Genomic DNA, 21,229 nt, shown 5'->3' on the forward strand with positions numbered 1-21,229 from the left:
TTTCACTTATTTATAAATTTTACTGTTTATTTTATATCTTCCATCACTGGAATGTCAGGTCCTTATGGGCTAAGATGACTGTCTGTTACCTGATGTGTGATAGATATTCAAATAATGAATGGGAGGTGATAATTAGTTTATTTGGCCCACACACAGGAAAAACAGGTAAAGAAAGTAATAGGCTCAGCCAGAAGTTAGCTTGGGGTCAACTGAAAGAAAGCCTTCCAACTCGAGATGAGAACTTTTGTCCTTTATTCTATGTACACCGGGGAGTAAGGACAATCATTTATAAAGGAATTTGCATTGCCGAGAGCCTTCTTTAAGATGTGGTAGTAATTTTCTCCTGCACTTTTAATTTTCTTCCTCTTTTAAATTTCATTGACTTAGCACTTGTCTTCATCCTGAGTAAAGGAATTGTTTTGATCAGGAGTAGATGGTGATTGTGTTTCTAGCACATCGCACACTTGTACCATGCAAGACCTCTGCGTGGTCAATTCCCCTTTCTTCCATTTATTCCCCATAGCAAAATATTCTAATGAGCTTGTATATTCTCATGGGAAATGTGAACAGTGGATACATGTTTAGTTACATAAGTGGCATTGGGCTTTAACCTCATTTGGTTAATTTTGCACTTCTCCTTCAGTGAGGGCACCTGTATTGGTCCCCCATTGCCCTACTTAATGGTCCTGCAGACTTGAATGGAGAGCCCTCTTTCCTCAGGCAATTGTGTCCTGTTTTTGGAGAGAACCACCTTTTCTCACTACTTCTCCTGGAGTTAGCTCAGGTCCAGACTTTAATCTCTTCGGTTCACTGTTGTTTAAGGGTCTCATGTGCACATACTTAGAAAGATAAGATCTATCACCCTCACTCACTCAAGCAACAGCAAGTGCAACAACAGCAATTAGATATAAATTCATGTTGGCTTTTAGGGGTACTAATTTTTTTCTTAATTCTTGTCATTTGAGCTTGGCCTGACATACATAATTTCAAGAAGATCCATATTTCATGTATGATCATTATCTAACACCTCCAGATCCTGGAAAAGAGTGTAAATATTAAGAATTTAGTGAAAAAGTAATACTCAAAATTCTCCAAACAAGGCTTCAAAAGTATGTGAACTGTGAACTTCTGGATGTTCAAGCTGGATTTAGAGAAGGCAGAAGAACCAGAGATCAAATTGCCAACATCCATTGGATCATAGAAAAAGCAAGAGAGTTCCAGAAAAATATCTACTTCTGCTTTATTGACTATGCCAAAGCCTTTGACTGTCTGGATCACAACAAAGTGTGGAAAATTCTTCAAGAGACGGGAAAATACCAGACCACTTTATCTGCCTCCTGAGAAATCTGTATGCAGATCAAGAAGCAACAGTTAGAACCGGGCATGGAACATCAGGCTTGCTCCAAATTGGGAAAGGAGTACGTCAAGGTGGTATATTGTCACCCTGCTTATTTAACTTACATGCAGAGTATATCTTGTGAATTGCTGGACTGGATGAAGCACAAGCTGGAATCAAGATTTCCAGGAGAAATATGAATAACCTGAGATATGCAGATGACCCCACCGTTATGGCAGAAAGTGAAGAGGATGTGAAGAGCCGTTTGATGAAAGTGAAAGAGGAAAGTGAAAAAACTGGCTTAAAACTCAACATTCATAAAATGAAGATCATGGCAACTGGTCCCATCACTTCATGGCGAACAGATGGGGAAACAATGGAAACTGTGACAGACTTTATTTTTTGGGGCTCCAAGATCACTGCAAATAGTGACTACAGCCATGAAATTAAAAGATGCTTACTCCTTGAAAGAAAAGCTGTGACTAATCTAGGCAGCATATTAAAAAGCAGAGACATTACTTTGCCAGTAAAGGTCCATCTAGTCAAAGCTGTGGTTTTTTCCAGTAGTCATGTATGAATGTGAGAGCCGGAACATAAAGAAGGCTGAGCAGTGAAGAATTGATGCTTTTGAACTGTGGTGTTGGAGAGGACTCTTGAGAGTCCCTTGGAGTGCAAAGAGATCCAACCAGTGAATCCTAAAGGAAATCAGTCCTGAATATTCATTGGGAGGACTGATGCTGAAGCTGAAGCTTCAATACTTTGGTCACCTGATGTGAAGAGCTGACTCATTTGAAAAGACCCTGATGCTGGGAAAGATTGAGGGCAGGAGGATAAGGGGATGACAAAGGATGAGAAGGTTGGATGTCATCACTGACTTAATGGACCTGAGTTTGAGCACGCTCTGGGAGTGTTGATGGACAGGGAGGCATGGTATGCAACAGTCCATAGGGTCACAAAAAATCAGACATTACTGAGTTACTGAGATGAACTGAACTGGCAAATACTAAAATGTTCAATTGGTTACCTTGTATGAATCACATGAATGAATTCATCTCAGGTTTTTAGTCATTTTTTAGCATGCATCTTATCTGTATGTAATCAGAATTAAATATTTACTCTGTGGCTCTATGGTGAGAGCTATAGATGTGCAGTGAACAAGGCATGTGTGTAGTGACAGCCGAGTCGTACCTGCCGCTGATTAGTCCCTAGGGGCAGGAGGGTGTATGTACAGCTTTTCCTGTCCCTCCGCTCTGACGGGACCCCTGTTCCTGTCAATGCTTCCTGATCTTTCGCAGAATTCCTTGTAGCTTACAGCTTGGCCTGCCACCCAGTCCTGGCCAGTGAGCCTTGAGAGGTAGTTAACATATTGAGCTTCTGGGTAAAAGGATTCTCTGTCAATGTTGAACTTAACCTCACCTTGAGATCCTAAAACACTGTGATAGTTAGAGAAATCTCTCATGTATTCCGGGACACAAGTCACTGAAAACACCCACCCTTCCCCATATGACAGATGACTCAGAATGTCCCCCTGTCTACACATAACAAAGTGAGACACAGCTCCCCAAATTCCCATTCCTTGCCTGCTAAATCCACTGACCAATCGGGCAACCACACTCAATTCCTTACCTTTTTCCATTTGTTTACCCTTTCTTATAAAAGAAACCCCTTTTCGGCCTGACCCTTACGATACTCGCACATCTTACGGTGTAAGCGTCTCCCCTGTGGCAATATTCCCCTCTCCTTGGTGCTGTCATCTTTTTGAATATAGTCTCCAGTTACCTAGGTCCAGATTTGTTTCTTATTTTTCATCTCCTTAAGAAAAAAACAGATGTATTAAAAAAAAGCCTCCTTTCCTTTTTTGCTGGATTCTGTGTTTCTGTGCAGGAGATCTAGAATTTGCTTTGGTTATCTTGACCCATGAATAAACCCTGCAACTCTATTTCCTCTGAACTTCTTGTTATAATAGACAATTACCTCTTTATGACTTAAGCCAATGAGAGCAGGGAACTGCAGAGAAAGCTATCCTCATGAGTACCTGTAACCAAGCGGCTGAGTCGTGGTTTCAATACTCCAGCTGAGGGGAATTTTGAATGCTGGGTTTATTTCTGGAGTTGCTATAGAGACATTATAGGGATGAGGAAAGATAATGGATTTTAATAATTTGTTGAGTATCTAAAGTGAAAGATAGAAGCATAATCATTTTAGGAGATTATGAATATCCTATAATATAGCAGAACAGGTTATAATTTTATTTTTTGTCTTCTCTAAGTTTATGACTTTTGACAGGCAAGTTCCCTAAACATCAGTGAGAATCTAATACGAGTCTCCGGGGTCGTATGCCATGATGCTTGGTTCTGGAGATGCAGAGGCAACAAAGACATAGTCTTTACCCTCAAGGGGCTCATGGTTTATTAGGGGAGTTAAAATTCATAAACAAATAATAATAAATCAATGTGAAAACTGCATTAGCGAATGTGCACAATTGCACAATTTATTAGGGGGCAAATGAACTCTGTCATTTCGTAATAAAGCCTCGTAATAATGAGGTGCATGAAAAACACCAGTAGTTTTCCAGGCTGATGAGGATGAGATGGCCCTTCCCAAAAAAAGAAATGACATCTACCAAATTCATGGATTACAAGTGTGAGAGGACTGACCTGGCCAAATCATACAGTCCTTGTGGGCCTCACTTTAGTCTGTATCCCAGACTGCACATGGTGGTTGTTAAACGGGGCCCCTGGGAACTCCAGTGATTCTGTGAGTTTCTTAGGCATCACCATGTGAGGCCTGTGACTTATGGGAGCTGCGGAGGGTTCTGGTGAACAAACAAAATCCAGTTCCCCCATTTTACTAGCTGTGTGACATTGGGTAAGTCTGCTAACCTCTCTGTGGCACAGTTTATACAGTGTATAACGGGGAAAATGATAGTAAATCTATCATTGGGTTGTTGTAAAGATATTCGATAAATTTCATAATATATATAAAGTTCTTAGAACAAACCCTAGCATATAGTGCTATGTATTATCTGCTAATGTTATGAAGATAACATTTTAACCACAAGGTCACAATTTTGCCAGATTTTTAATCTACCTATATTTGTAAAGGTAGGATGATGCCATGTCCCCTGAAAATTTTTTGTCCTTTTTATTTTTAAAAATTTATTTTATTGAAATATGATTGATTTATGACATTGTATTAATTTCTGCAGTACAACCAAATGATTCAGTTATACATGCATATATACATGTGTGTATATATATATATTATATATATATAATATATATATGCATTCTTTTTCACAATTTTTCCATTATGGTTTATCACAGGATATTGAATGTAATTCACCCCTGAATCTTGTTTATAGAAAAACTTCAGCCTTCCCCAAGTCCCAAAGAACAAATTTAATCAAAGAAGTGAGAAAATAAAGAAGCAAATGAAAACAGTGAAGCAAGACAAAATAATAGCTTAGTCAAAATACAGAAGTCCAAGGCGTTTAATTCCTCTTCAAGTGATGCATGCATGCTCCATCATGTTTAACTATTTGCAACTCCATGAATGTAACTCTCCATGTTGCTCATTCATGGGGTTTTCCAGGCAAGAATACTGGAGTGGGTTGCCCTTTACTTCTCCAAGAGATCTTCCTGATCCAGGAAGTGAACCCTTGTCTCTTGCATTGGCAAGTGGATTCTTTACCACTGGCCTGGGCTTCACCTTTCCTTCTCAAGGACTACAGATAATAGTCATATCCTCTGAGTCGTTTTGCATACCCTGAAACCCCCACCAGGTGGAAGAGGTTGTCTTCATGCTGATCAGAAGCATGTAGACCCTAGCTGGCTTATAATCGGAAGGCTGCTGATCCTGACTCCTAATTACCTCATAATCAACCAATCAGAAGAATGTCCCTGAGCTGATCACACACCCCCACAACCCCTGTGTCACTTTATCTTTTAAAGGTTTTCACTGAAAGCCGTCAGGAAGTGGGGTCTTTTGAGCATTAGTTGCCCGCATGTCTTGCTTGACACCCTGTCATACAGGCTTCACTCCCCATTACCACGAGTCAGTGTCAGTAGATTTGCTTTAGTATGCCCGGGTGAGCAGATCCAAGTGTGATTTGATAATAGTAGCTTCAGATTGTATTTAGTATATCTTTTGAAGAAATGCTTGCATAAATTTTTTTTTAACATTTGGAGATAACTCTGGATTAATTCTTGCAACAATTGTTTGTGAAGTGTTGCTAGTCACTCAGTCATGTCTGACTCTTTGTGACCCCATGGACTATAGCCTGCCAGGCTCCTCTGCCCACGGGATTCTCCAGACTAGAATACTGCAGTGAGTTGCCATTTTCCCCTCTAGGGGATCTTCCCCTCTCAGGAATCGAACCCACAGCTCCTGCACTGGCAGGTCGATTTTTTGCCATCTGAGCCGCCAGGGCAGCCCACGGCGAATGTCTACTGAGGCCCAGACACAATGCTCAGGAGAGAACAGCAACAGAACTAGCAAATAACTCTGCCTTCATGGACTTCCATTTGAAAGGAGAAACTCAAAAATTAAAAATATATTATATATAGGAATAAAATAAATTATATTAAATACTCTGATAAAACTAATAATGCAAAACATCGGAAAAGAAATATTGTGAGCAACAGTTTAATGCCAAATAGGATTGACAGGCAAGGTCTTGATGAGCAGGTGATACCTAGGAAAAACGTAAAGCAGGCAAAAGAGTGAATTAGCAGATTGCTGGGAGACAGACTGCGTGCCTGAGGAGCTGAGAGGGAACCGGGGCATCACAAGAGGAATACGAAAGAAGAAAAGAGAAGAGTCTTTTTCCCCAAGGTGAGGAACTGGACTGACTGGAGTATTGTTGGCAATTTGAACTTGAAATCACGGGAGGGTGGGCTTCCCTGGTGGTTCAGATGGTAAAGAATTCGCCAGAAATGCAGGAGACCCAGGTTCAATCCCTGGGTCAGGAAGATCCCCTGGAGAAGGAAATGGCTACCCACGCCAGTGTTCTTGCCTGGAGAATCCCATGGACAGAGGAGCCTGGCGGGCTGCCCTTTCATGGGGTCACAGAGAGTTGTACACGACTGAGCAAGTAACACTTTCACTTTGTATCAGTGGTGAGACCAGCAGTCTAGAGTGGAAGGTTGCACCCACAAAGGCCAAGATGAAAGTTGCTCAATAATCTACGGGGAACACAATGGTGGTTCACAGTGGAGTGGCAGCAGAAACGGCAGGCTGTTGATTAAACTTGCAAAGGGCTACATGGAAAGAGAGGCTGTGACAGAGTGTATCCAATGAAATCATTTGTAATTAATGTCCTTGGCAATCCCATTACTGAGAAATTATTTTGTGGGTTTCTGCGTATCTGGGCAAGAAAGTGTTACAGGTACGGAGGGCGGCTCTGGCTCTTATTCTAAACACAGGTGCATCCAATGGTTGTCTTGTCTTTAGACAGTAATCCTTGGCTATTCCCTCCCTTAAATTGTTCCCTTGTCTCTATCATAAAATAGAATCTGACCCTGAGTAATGTGACTTAGTAAGGGCAGTTTAACTGCGCATTCAAAGAACCACTAAATATATGTTTATTTTATATTTAGCCTCAGCCATTGTACATGATTATATGTGAAAGGGCACTGGGTGGATAAGTCATAAGCCACTACAGGTGTGACAGGAGAAACTCACAAAAGGCATGTAAAATTCACGAGAGAGTGCAGACTATACAAACTTCCCACTAGGGCAAGGAGATATAAGCGTGTTTGAACACTGAGGTCAATCAGCGTGCAAGCAAGTAATTGCTGACAGCCCAGAGCAAGGTGGGAGATCCTGGGAACGTTAATGAGGGGCTCCTCCATAACACTCATCCTCAAGGTGCCCTTGGTTACCTTGCCTCACTTAAAAGAGGAAGTTATGGAAATGCAATCAGAGCAGGTCCTATGGAATTATATCAACAGCTGAGAGACCATGGAACAAATAAGCTACATTGCCCATGATTAAAGCAGATTAACTAAAGATTTAGCTCTTCTCCATTAAGTTCCTGTTAAACCTTCTATAGGTATTATCTTATTAACATGCCCACACCTCAATGGCACACTCTTTATTAAGAGGTGAGAGCAGGAGGGAAAAAATGACTGTAAAATTTTAAAAAATTCTCTCAAGCTTCTCGCAAGCAATTTAGCAAAATACTAATGTTCAACATCTCCTTCTTATCAGGGATTTGCATGCATTAATGCATTATTCCATTCACTTCTCATGTCAATTCTGTTATTTATTAGGAAGAGGCACTGAGGTAACCTTAGTGATTTTCTCAAAAGTGTTGTTATCTTTTAGAATCAAAATTCACCCAGCAAATATCAATTTTCATGTTATTTCCATTGTATCATTTGTCCTTCAAGGGGTGAACTGTGACACCCAACATCACATGATATTTTGGTTGTAGAACCGTCCTAGTACCCCACTCCTCTGTGTTTTTCAAGGTAGTCTCATGCCAACTTCTACTAGCCAACAGAGTCAATGTCTGAAGTCTTATTAGAGTATAAGTTTAGCCATACCTCTGTCCCTCATGGAAGTGGTGAAAGGGCAAGGTGGGAGCATGTAGCTGACTTCTCTGTTTGTATATTTCATTTATTGTTTTGTAGTACAAGCTGTAGACACTGGAAATGACTGAATATTTCTTTCTGAGTATGAAGAAAGCTTGCTTTTTTCCAGGTCATCTTTCTCTTATCCATTAAATTACTTTGGTCTTTGGCATCAAAGGTCCTTCAGGGATGGCCTTAGGCGAAGCTGTGAAATCCATCCTCTGTTCTGGGAAATTCTCATCGTCTGCCCTCTCCATCACTCTGTAGAACTCCCATTCTTTTATGGGGCTTGTGAAAGTTGCCTTCTAGAAGCTCAAACAAGTATTATATGTAGGAAAACATGCCTCTCTTTTGTACTTCGAAGGACAGGCCGTAATTACTTTTTCCTCTTATGTTGGGGATCCCAATGAAAAAAAAAATGGCTCAGATCCCAATAAATGGCTCAAACTGATGCATACCCAGGTTCTAAAGTAAGTGGAGAATAATTTGTCAGCCTTTAAAAGTGTATTTCCCTTTGCCATGACTTCCTTTAACATCATCCAGTTAAGTCTCAATTCTCATCATATTTTTTAAAAAAAATTTTAACTATTTTATATTGGAGTATAGTTGATTAACAATGTGTTAATTTCAAGCATACAGCAAGGTGATTCAGTTATACATATACATGTAGCTATTCTTTTTCAAGTTCTTTTCCCATTTAGGTTATTACATAAATTGAGCGGAGTCCCCTGTGCTACACAAGTAGATCCTATTGGTGATCCATTTTAAATATAGCAGTGTGTACATGTCCGTCCCAAACTCCCTAACTCCTCCCCTCTACCTTTCCCCCTGGTAATCATAAGTTTATTCTCTCAGTCCATGAGTATGTTCTGGTTTGTAAATAAGTTCATGTGTATTTTTTCTTAGATTCCACATGTAAGCAATAGCATATGATATTTTTGTTTCTCTGACTTAACCGTATTCAGTAAGATAATCTCTAGGTCCCACATATTTTTAAAACATTCTTTAAAACAAGTCTCACAAACATATGGTTCCATGGCTGAAACAAGTTTAAAAGACTTTTAATTGAGTGTTGCTTTATGGACCCAATCAAAGAAGTGTTAATTAGTTACTAATCTAGTAAGAATTCCCTCAGGAGGACCAATAGGAACAAAGAAACAAATTCTGTGGTTCTGAATCAAGGTATAATAAGCTACCTAATGATCCCTCCAAAGATGTTCACATTCTAATATTAGGAACCTGTGAATGTATTATCTTACATGTCAAAAGAGACTTTGCAGGTGAGATTAAGTTAATGAGTTTGAGATGGAGAGAAAATCCTGCTTTATCTGAGTGAGATGATGTAATCACAAGGATCTTTGTAAGAGGGAGGCAGAGTTGGAGTCTGAGAAAATATCTGGAGACAGAAGTAGATAAAAGAGTGACAGAGAGATTTGAGGATGTCATATTGACGGTTTTGAAGATGGAGACGGATCTACAAACTAAGAAAGGTGGCCGCCTCTAGAAGCTGGAGTAGGCGAGAAAAATGGATTTTTTTCTAGACCAGCAAAATGGAATGTAATTCTGCTGAAATCTTGATGCTAAGGTTTCCAACCTCTGGAATTGTAAGAGAATGAGTTTTTGTTACTTTAAGCCACTTAAAGTAACAAATTTAAGTGAATTTGTAGTTATTTTGTTACAGTAGCAATGAGGAACTAATGCCAAACTTGTGGCCTCACGGACAGTCAGTCTTTGATATGGTCAGTCTTTGCAGAGCCACAGATGCTGCTGGGGGATATCGGAATATTGTGTTAGAAAATGCTTCAGGATAACAAGGTAAATATATCCATAGTGTGTGCCAGCAGGCCCTCAAGCCTTTTAAAATGGAAATGGTAACAGTAAACAAACTGTGTTTCCTAAATGTTGGTGTTCTATTAGATATCCTAAGTTAAGATTGTAAATCGCTCATGTCACTATTTTCACCTTTTCCTATCTTTTTGAAGTTTCATCCAATGGAGCTTCAAACAGTGATGCTTAAAGCCAACATTGACTTGACCAGCCTTGATATGAACAGTTATTATTATTTTTTTTGTATGTCAGTCATCACCATCACAAGGGAAGCATCAACCTGGAGCAAAATAAATACTGACGCGACAGAGAGAAAGCATTTTCTGGAGAGTCTAACATTCTTCATCTACAGAACTTCATCAGGCTTGTGAAAAAAAAAAAGGTTGTATTATATATTAAAAGTAATAACTCATGTAAATTTGGTTTCATTAATATAGATGTATCTTTTAGATGTCTTTAGAAGCATCAATGTTAAGCACAGAAGTTTTTTTGTACTTAGGGTTTCTGCAAGTGAATAAGTTCATATTGTTTCTGTTATAAAATTTGTCAACAGGCAAATAAGCAGATATGAGGAAACATTTGAGTAAATTAAATGTAAATGACATAAAATAGTAACCCAAGTTGTTTACTGGGGTAAAACTTAATGCTTTGGTTGGTTTGTGCCCTGATTATAGCTGTTGTTTTCCCTTCTACCCTCAAGAAGTTGAGAGAGTCTATCTCAATTTCTTCTCTCTGCACAAAGACGTATTTAACAGCTCTTTTTAAAAGTTCTTTTAGGTCTATTGTAAATACAATCCAGATTTAAATGCAGTGAAGCTAAATAGCTTGACTGACCCAAAGTTGTATGCTCTGTAGAGAAAATCTCCCTCAAAAATGTGTTCTGTAAATAATGAAAGATATTTCTATTTCAAAAAGAGCAATGGTAATTTCAAACTCCTGATTTATCCCTCCCTCAATATATGCACGCTATTATATATGAAATACATAGCCAAAAATGACCTAACGTATTGCACAGGGAACTATACTCAATATCTTGTAATAACTGACAGGGGAAAAGAATCTGGAAAAGGATCTGTGCTGTGCTTAGTCACTCAGTTGTGTCCGACTCTTTGCGACCCCACGGACTGTAGTCCTCCAGATTCCCCTGTCCACAGGGATCCTCCAAGCAAGAATATATGTGTATGCATGCTAAGCTGTTTCAGTCATGTGTGTGTGTGTGTGTGTGTGTATGTGTTATAACTTAATAAATTCTCTGTACACTTCAAACTAACACAACATTGTAAATCAACTATGCCTCAACAAATACACACACATACACACGTGCGTGCACACACACACACAATACAAAGAGAGCCATGGTCAAATAATTTTGGGGAAATAAATATATCTCTTCTGTTGGGGACAGCTCAGTAGTGTTCTGGGTCCCCTTGATCAATCTTTTTGTACCCACCCCCCGATTTGCCGCCTACACAGGCTCTATCGGAAGTCCTACATGACCATCCACCCGGGATGCTATACCAGAAGCAATACAAGGTGCCAAGACTCTTAGGGCATACGTTGCTGCAAGTAATTCTCATTTACTATCACTATCCCATTTAAGTATTAATAGTTCCATGTGGCCACTGGCTATTTTATTGTGTAGCAGACATCTAAACAAACATCTGTGATGAATTTCCTTTGGTTAGTCATTGGTTTGAGGGAAACAAGGAGAACCCTTCTCCTGTCTCCATGGATTGACATGCTTTTCAGAATGGGGCACGTGGAGGAGGGGGAACGGTTGGCCTTCCATCCTTTCTTTCCTATAGCAGTGATATCAGGGTAGAAATGGACAGTTTCATAAAGAATTAAACGTGAGTCCAAATCCACCTGGACTTTCATTATATGCTTGCTGTTGTGCATATTTTTCTGACTCCATAAATACAGAAGAGCAGAGGGTACTGCAGCTGGGCTTATGACCTGAGTTGTGGGGAAAGGTTAGGTGTGATCTCTGTTACCTGTGAGCAACTTGCCTTCCTCCTTCTTACTATGGTTTTAGCTGCACATTATCTATTGATTGCCAGTTAGACAAACTCCATGAAAGTAAAAATAATCATATCAACTGTAGTTATGACAAGAACACTTACTTGGGGTCACCATAATCTTATAGAGTCAAATAACCATAGAAAAAAAGGGGCCATCGTGTAATGAGTTCCACCAACTACCCTACTTTACAGCTAGGGAAGAAAAGTAAAAAAAAGAAAAAGAAAATTTTGTCCAAGTTCACACAATATAATATGTGTCCACCAGAGTGTTCTGGAATCAAACAAAATAAACTTGAGCTCTGAGAACTCTCTCCCTCTCCCTCATCCTCTTCCTCTCTGTCATTGCCCCTCCCTCCATAGAAGTGTTTTCTCGAACAATTTGAAAAAGGCATGGGGTACTTTTGATATTTTGATGAAATATGAAGTGCATGATAGTTTCTTGTCATCTTCAAGATAAACATTTTTATGCCTTCTGTTGACCCACTGAACAAATGCTACCCCTCCTTCATCCTACTACTATGTTAAAAAGAAGGAGGGAAGATAGAAATTATTGATTATAACACTACAATTATAACTACTACCATTTCCACTATTGCTTAGTGAGAAATCCTTTCTATAAAGTATATTATTTAACCCTCTCAACAATGCTGTGAGATAAGTCTTGTTATCCCCAGTAAGGAAACAAAGAGGAAGGTTAAGCAATTTACTCAAGTTCCTACAACTGGTAAGTTGTTATGTTGGGTTTGATCTTCAAGATAACTATTTCCAAAGTCTGTTGTGTTCCCATAGTATGTGGTATGTTTGAGTATCTGAGAATACACTCCCTTCAGATCTTTCCCTTTTCTTCCAACCTCTTTCAAATTTTGTAGAATGTTAGTCTATCTTCAGAAATATGGAAAAACTGTGCTGTGCTGTGTGTAGTCACTTAGTCGTGTCCAACTCTTTGCGACCCCATGGACTGTAGCCTGCCAGGCTCCTCTGTCCATGGGGATTCTCCAGGCAAGAATACTGGAGTGGGTTAACATGCCCTCCTCCAGGGATGGAAAAACTAATCCTTCTTAATATTTTAATACTGAAACTAAGAAAATGTATTTCCAATTTCAAATGAGGAATTGAATACAATTTCCTTATGAAGAGTGGAATGAAAAGAGCATCAGAATAAAAGAAATGACCTGCATTTCCCTTCCAGCTTTGTTCCTAACTCAAATCACAGAGCAACAACGAATTGTTTTTACTATACAATGTCAGAATTTGGCATTTGGCAGGATCTGTGATCTCAATTGAGTATGGAAGCAGAATTGGGCACACAGTTATCAAAATCACCTGAGAATTCTCCCCCCCACCCCAGTATATTATACCTACATTATTCCATTCTGTAAGCCTCAGGTTATGACAGAATACCAGTGATGATAGTGGAAACTGACATGCACACTTTAAAACCAGTCTCTAAAGGATTTTAATTTATCCTCTTCCTTTTTGGAAGAGATGATCGCTAAGGTCCACAAGACATAGATTAAGTGATTTCTGTGGGTCTTTCAAGCTATAAGACAGAGCACAAAAGCAAATATGAAGTCTGTGAGACTTTTTACCAAGTTTCCTTTTAACAAGTTACCACTCACTTTACCAAACTACCCTGCTGGTATATTCACTGTAAAATCCATCACACATTCAGTATTAACTCCTCTCTGACCACTAATATGTGCTGGATGCTCAGAGATACTTCTCTGCACTCAGAGGTTATATTTGAAGTCCAGGAAGTGGTTGATGTAATTCTGAAATGTTCTCAAGGCACCTGTAAAACCTTTTCTTTTTCCTCAAAGCAAAGATTATTGGAAAAGGTCACTTAACCATTTTCTTGTAGAGGAGGCATACATAAATCCATACCAGTCTCCAAGGAAATTAATGTCTTGCCTGTTATATTGGAAAGACATGAAATTGGATTGAAGTCCAAGGTGCACCTTGAATTCGGCCTTTATATTTAAAGTGAAAATCTGCATTCAAAATAAAAACATTAGGATAAAATATGTGTTTCTTTGCGAGGACATAAATGTTGTATAAAGAATAATAATAAAAATAAAAAGCAGGGCAGGTCTTATTGAAAGTTTACGACATAGCTTATAATGAAAATTGGATGCAAATTAAATGTAAAAGAGAAGATAAGTAATTTTGGTTATACTCCACTAGATGGAATATAATATATTCATAGAATTACTTATTAGCTATATAATGTATAATAATACATTATATATAAAAACTAATGTATAATAATACATTTAAAAATCTTAGTACATAGAAAAGCAGGACATAAAATTTTATTTACCACTTGAATAAAATTAGTTTGAAATATACATATGAAAATTATGTAAATATATGGCTAATTATCAGTTTATTAAATATGAACTTAAGCCTGGAACTGTACCCTACATTTATTATCTCATTTAAATCTCAAAACAAGACTTAATAAGTATTATTTTTTTTTATGTTCAATGAGAAAATTCACTTAAAATGATTCATTTATTTTCATGTATGTTTTATGGTTAATTTTATGTGCCAACTTGGCTGGGTTATGGTACTCAGATGTTTAGTCAAATACTATTTTAGATGTTTCTATGGAGATATATTTTTGGAGAGGTGAGCATTTGAATCAGTGGACTTTAAGTAAAGCCCTTCATAATGTGAATTGACCTTATTCAACCAGTGAAGGTCTTAAAACAGACTGATCTCCCCTGAAGAAGAGGGGATTCTTGCAGCAGATAGCCTATGAACTCAAACTGCAAGCCTTCCCTCGGTCTCCAGCTTACCAGTCTACCCTGCATGTTTTGGATTTGCCAAGCTCCCCTTCAGTGAGCCAGTTCCCTACACGAAATTGTTATAGAAAGGGGGCAACCCCTCCAGGGCCCCAAGAGCGGGCTCTTGTCTGACACTTGGAAAAGAATTGTCCAAGGAGACACGGGCTGACAAAGCAAGAGACTTTATTGGAAGAGGGCACCTGGGTGGAGAGCGGCCTGGTAAGGGAACCCAGAAGAACAGCTCTGCTGCGTGGCTTGTCATCTCAGGTTTTATGTTGATGGGATTAGTTTCCGAGTTGTCTTTGGCCAATCATTCTGACTCAGAGTCCTTCCTGGTGGCACATGCATCACTCAGCCAAGATGGATGCTAGTGAGAGGGATTCTGGGAGATGGACAGACACATGGTGTCTCCTTTTGACCTTTCCTGGTGGTACATGCATCACTCATCCAAGATGGATGCTAGCGAGAGGGATTCTGGGAGGTGGACGGACACACGGTGTTTCCTTTTGACATTTCCCAAACTCTTTCAGTTGGTGGTGGCTTATTAGTTCCATATTCCTTACCAGGAGCTCCTTGTCTTAAAACAACTCATGCGAATGGTTACTATGGTGCCTGGCCAGGGTGGGTGGTTTCAATGTGCTCCCCCTAACAAAATCTCTCTTTATACATATATATAGATAGATAGATAGATAGAGGATATAGAAAGTTAAAGACATACATATAATATCTATATTTGCATATATACAGATATATGTGTGTTATATACCCACAACATATTGTGTTTCTCTGGGGGACTCATGACTACTACAGATTTTGATACAGAGGGTGTTCTTGGGAAACCTAAATTGATTCTAGTTTTCTGGAATTGTTTTTCTAACCTGATGACATTTAGAGGCACTAAGGCTCTATAGTCCATAATGTGATGTGACAGTGGAGGTAAGCAAGATATCACCATAATATTCGCAATCAAATGCTTACAAAAGGCAAAGTTCTGTATTGCCATGCACATGATCCCTTTGACCATTTTTGTTGAAATAATGAGTATAATGAAATTGACTAGCTGCTCCCATACCACTGGAAAACATGGGGGTGGGGAGTATGATCTCAAAAATTCAATTCCCAGTCTGTATAAATGACCTGAAAGCTTCTGTCTGCCCTGAAAGAGACCCTTATCTACCATAGCTGCAGAGCTGAGATATCTGAACAACCAGAATCAGAAAGTCATCCTGTGAGTGACCGAATTACAACACAAAGTGAATTCCCAATTTCATGGTATGTCTACTGCTAAAATGAGGTCATTGATCAGGGAAGCATGGGATCCTGGAAGCTGGCATAGGGGTGTGTGGGAAAATTCTGAGGAAACTGGAGACACTGAACTCCCAAATTCTGATGAATCTCTTTCGCCAGTAGAAGCAGCTGATCTATCCCATCTGAGGAAGTGAACCTTGCTTCACCTGAGGAAGCAGTAATGGCCTCCCCTGAGATAATACCTGTCAAGACACCAGATTCTCCTCAGAAGTCACCCTCATCACCTCTCCTTGCTTCCAGTCCTATAACAGACTCATGCCCCAGCAGCCTGTCAAAGGGAGGTAAAAATTATGGCCCTTGAGGGTAATGGTAGAAGGAACATAAAGTTGTATCAGGCTGAATTACGAATATGGGCACCCTAAGCAGAAATTCTGGATTTAATGCTGCAGTTCAGGGTGTTAGAAAAGGCTCTAACAGTTTTGGTTGGATGTTAAAACATGAATCAAAGGTGGCCTGAGTTAAATAAATTTGAAATGCTAGGTATACTGTGAGAGGAAGGAATTCAAAGGTTTAGAGAGATTGGAATGTCAGAGTGAATTTGTCACGTAAGTCTTGCTCACCCAACTGGGAGTTTCCAGTGGACATATATGCCACCAGTACTATAAGGGCTAAATTTGTGAGGGGAGCCCCAGAATATTTGCAAGAGCTCTGAGGCCACTTTTTTCTACAGACATAAAATTGCAGTGGGAATTGTTGCCAGTAAATTAATGGGAAACCTAATGCAATGAAAATAATCAGATACTGGGGTAGCAAGGCCAAATGGTGGCATTGTGTGTCCAAGTCATGATGGACAGCGCTATCACAGAGGACAGCAGAGCAACGATCAAAAGAGTCTGGCTCACAAAGACCTACGGTATTGGCCAGGTGATTATGGTGTTCCTAGAAGGGAAACAGATGTAAGGCCTATGAAGTTCTTTAGCTGTGTCAGTGAAGGAATTCCAGATCAAGTGAAAAAAACGCTAATTTGAACTATATAGAGTCATGGCCCCTCAAGTCAATTTCTGAACTTGATCCAGTTTACACACCCAGAACCCCTTGTATGAAGGGAATATGGAGTCCCCCAGAGAAGAACCCTGTACTCTGTCAGAAATTTATACCCTCCATCATTCTCTCAGCCTCACCCAAAGGGAGCTATGGGTTTCTAAAAGCATTTTATTTTATACTGGAGCACAGTTGACTAGCGATGCTACGTTAATCTCATGTACACAGCAAAATGACTCAGCCACATATTCGCATGCATCCACTTCCCTTCAAACTCTCTTCTTACCTTGGATGTTACATAACATTCAGCATAGTTCCCTGTGCTATACAGTCTTTTATCACGGTGACTCAGTATTGGGATAAAGACATATCAGGCCTTTCAGAGATTATCAAATACTGACTCTGAACTAATTTCAGGGGATCCCAAACAGCACTCTAGCCCACAGAGAGGGGATCTGTAGAGGTCAGATCAATGAAGTTTTAGTTCAAGTCCATCTTAAAAATGCATCCAGTGAGTTCATTAATCCATAAGCACAGTTCTGGAATGCTTACTTTGAATAGACACAATAAGCAATTTACAGAAACTCTACACTGGTTCTTCGATCTGTGGAGTGAAAGCTAGTATGGTGAGAAAGACCAAGTAAAGCCATTAGAAACCCTCTCCCTCAGAAAATTATAAACCAAAAGCAGCATCTCATTCATGAGAGGCTACAGATTAGTGCCACCATCAAGGACTTGAAGGATGCAGGGATGGTAATTCCCACAATAGCCCCCATTCAACTTGTCTATTTGTATAGAAGCCACATGGATCTCAGATAATGAGAGAATAATTCGGGTGGTGGTGGTTTAGTCTCTAAGTCATGTTCGGCTCTCGTGACCCCATGGACAGTAGCCCCAAACCTCTGTCCATAGGATTTCCTAGGCAAGAATACGGGAGCGAGTAGCCATTTCCTTCTCCAGGGGATTGTCTCAACCCAGGTTGAACCCGGGTCTCCTGCATGCAGATGGTCTCCTGCATTGCAGGTAGATTCTTTACTGACTGAGCCACCAGGGAAGCCCAGGAACAGATTATCCTTAGTTAAATGAGATGGTGATTCCAACTGCAGTTACGGTACCAGACGTGCTTTCATTGCCAGGGCAAATTGACATGTCTCTTGTCACCTGCTATCTGGTTATCCATCTGGCAAATGTGTTTATCTCCATACCTATTAGAAAAGACTATCTGAAATAGTGTTCTTTCAGTTGGCAAGGCCAGCAATACACCTTTACTCTGACCTCAGGGATGCATCAACTTTTTAGCAACTATGTTATAGTTTAGTTCTTGAAGATCTTGATTGACTTTCCCTTCCACAAGGTATGACATGGATTCATTACATTGATGATGTGCTGGTTGGACATAGTGAGAAAAAGGAAACTGTTCCAGACTCATTGGTAATGCATTTGCATGTCAGAAGATGGGAAATGAACCTGACAAAAATTCAGGGAGCTTCCACCTAGTGAAATATCTAGAGGTTCAGTGACTTGAGAAAGTTGATAGCTCTTCTAAGATAAGAGATAAATTGTTGAATTTGGCTCCCCACCCCCCCCCCCCCAAATGAAAAAGTGGTAGAGTACCCAGGCTTCTTGGGATATTTGAGCCAACATATTCCTCATTTGAGTGTGTTACTCTGGCTCATTTATCAAGTACCTGAAAAGCTGCTGGTTTTGATTTGATCTCAAACAGGGGAAAGTTCTGCCACTGGTTCAAGTTACTCTACAAGCTGCTCGGCCAAGAGGCCATATGATACAGCAGATCCAATGGGGCTGGAAGTGTAGTAGCAAATACAGATGCTGTTGAAAAACTTTGCCAGTCCCTTAAAGCTGCTTCACATCAGAGGCCCCTAGGATTTTGAAGCAAAGCCCTGTCATGTTCTGTAGATAACTACTCTTCCTTTGAGAGAATGAAAAAAAGCTCTTGGTTTTTTGAAATGGTGCTTTGAAACTGACAGCTATTTTCTGAAATGGATCTTGGTCTGTTATTGAGACTTATTAGAGGCTGAATGATGCAAAGCCTACTAAACCAACTGACAGTGATCCACCAAGTTCCCAACCTGATCGGCTTGTCGTGGATTGGATGCGTGCAATCCACCAAACCATAAAGCTGGGTGTTCATGGTAAGCGCTTTCTCATCACATGGATAGGTATATGTGTAAACTGGCCCAACCAGAGCCTGAGGGTACAGGTAAGTTACATGAAGAAGTGGCTCAAATGCCGTGGTCTTCACTTCTGCTACATGGCCTTCTCTCTCCCAGCCTGCACTAATGGTCTCATGAGGAGTGCCCTAAGATCTGCTGGTAGAGGAAGAAAGCACATGTGTGTTGTTTATAGATGGCTCTGCATAACGTGCAGGTACCACCCATGCGTGGACAGCTGCAAAACTGTAGCCTCTGTCTGGGACATACGGAAGGACAGAAACAAACAGAAATCCTCCTAGTGGGCAGGGCACCTGATGTGTCTGGCTGCTCACTCATCTTGGAAGGCCAGACACACAATTATGTACCAGTTATATCGGGCTGTGGTCCATGGCTGAATGGTCAGGGGCTTGTAAGTCGCGTGACTGGAAAATTGGGGGCAAGGAGATCTAGGTAAGACGTGTAAGGATAGACCTCTCTGAATGGGGAAAAATAGGAAGATATTTATGTCCTGTGTGAGTGCTTACCCAAGAGTTACTTCAGCAGAGGGGGATTTTAACACCAAGTGGATAGAATGACTCGTTCTGCGGATCCAGTCCGGCTTTCCCCCAGGTGTCCTTGTCATTACACGAAGAGCACGTGGGGGCGTACCCACGGCTGCAGGGACAGAGGATGTGCACGGTGCTCGGCCGCTCAGTCGTGTCTGACTCTTGTGACCCCCTGGACTGTGGCCTGCCAGGCTACTCTGTCCATGGAATTTTCCAGGTAAGAATACTGGAGTTGGTTGCCACTTCCTCCTCCAGGGGATCTTCCCAACCCAGGAATGGATTCAGATGAAAAGAGTTTCACTGATAAAGGCCAAATTGGCTGTGGCCACCATTGAGGGCCCATCTGCCAGCAGCAGAAACTAACATTATGCCTGTGATTTGGCATCTTTCTCTAGGGTAACTGTTCAGCTCTCTGGTAGTAAGTGGGTTATATTGGGCCACTTCTATATCAGAAAGGGCGATGTCTTGTTTTATAGTAATAGATACTCAGAATACAGACTTACCTTTCCTGTATGCAGTGTTTGTTTGCAGTGATCAAGGGGTTACTACTGTTGATTTTATTCTCCAAGCAAAGAAAGTAAGGTGCAGAGTGAATAACTGGATTGCCCTTTGCTACCTGGATACTCTTAGCAAATTTTAGCTTTCTTGTCAACTTTCCAGTGTCTCTCATTTGTCTGTCTCTGCATATAAGAATCACATTCTTTACCTTTTTGAAGTTGCATATTATATTTACTATCAACTGGGGCTAATCATCCCTCATTATCTTACTTTTTCAGAATTTTCAAGCCATTTTTGTAAGGAGTTTATAAGGATCTTGAAAACAGAGCTTTACTTCAAAAATATGTTTGTCATTTTATTAATTAGCATTAAATTTATATGTTAGCAGAGATTATTTACATGTTTATTTTTCTTTAAATATAGTAAAGCTTCCTATTGGTTAAAGTCCTTGTATTTCTCTATTTATGGCTCTCATTGTCATTTTCAGTTGTGGCAGTCATTATCAATAAGGTCATACTTCAATATAGACCTGCTACCTACCAAGTAAGGTCTAACTCCCTATCATATATTTCTATAGTTAATCTTATTGTAAATGTGTTTTTTTTCCCCTTCCATTATTGCTTCCAACCAGTTAGGAAGTATGTATTCCCATATAGAAAATTTATAGCAATAGTTCTGAGTTTCTTGATAATTTGAACATCTGCATTAGTTTTTTCAATTGAATCTCAAAGATATTACACGTATAAGGGTAAAATTCTGCAAATGATTTTGCCAGTTTTCCCCCTACATTTTTATTTTTTCTTCTGTAGTTGTATTTACTCACAATGGCAGAATCTGGTGAAATAATAGTGGTGCCTTGGAAACCATGTCTTCTTCCTACATTTAATGGTAAGACATTTAATACCTTTCTGTTAAACCCAGAAGGGAGCTTTTGAGTTGATATATGAAGTGTGATTATATAGGCATGTGCATATGTGTATAAAGAAAAGATAGTAATACCTACCTCATAGGGTGTTATGAGAATTAAAAGAGATAGTGTATGTGAGTTGTCCAAATTTGCTGGCCTATTGAGTGCAGCAATATGCCAGTAATTTGGAAAACTCAGCAGTGGCCACAGGACTGGAAAAGGTTTCATTCCAATCCTAAAGTAAGGCAATGCCAAAGAATGCTCA

Source organism: Cervus elaphus, chromosome 33, assembly GCF_910594005.1.
Source record: "Cervus elaphus chromosome 33, mCerEla1.1, whole genome shotgun sequence".
In the NCBI taxonomy this organism is placed as follows: domain Eukaryota; kingdom Metazoa; phylum Chordata; class Mammalia; order Artiodactyla; family Cervidae; genus Cervus; species Cervus elaphus.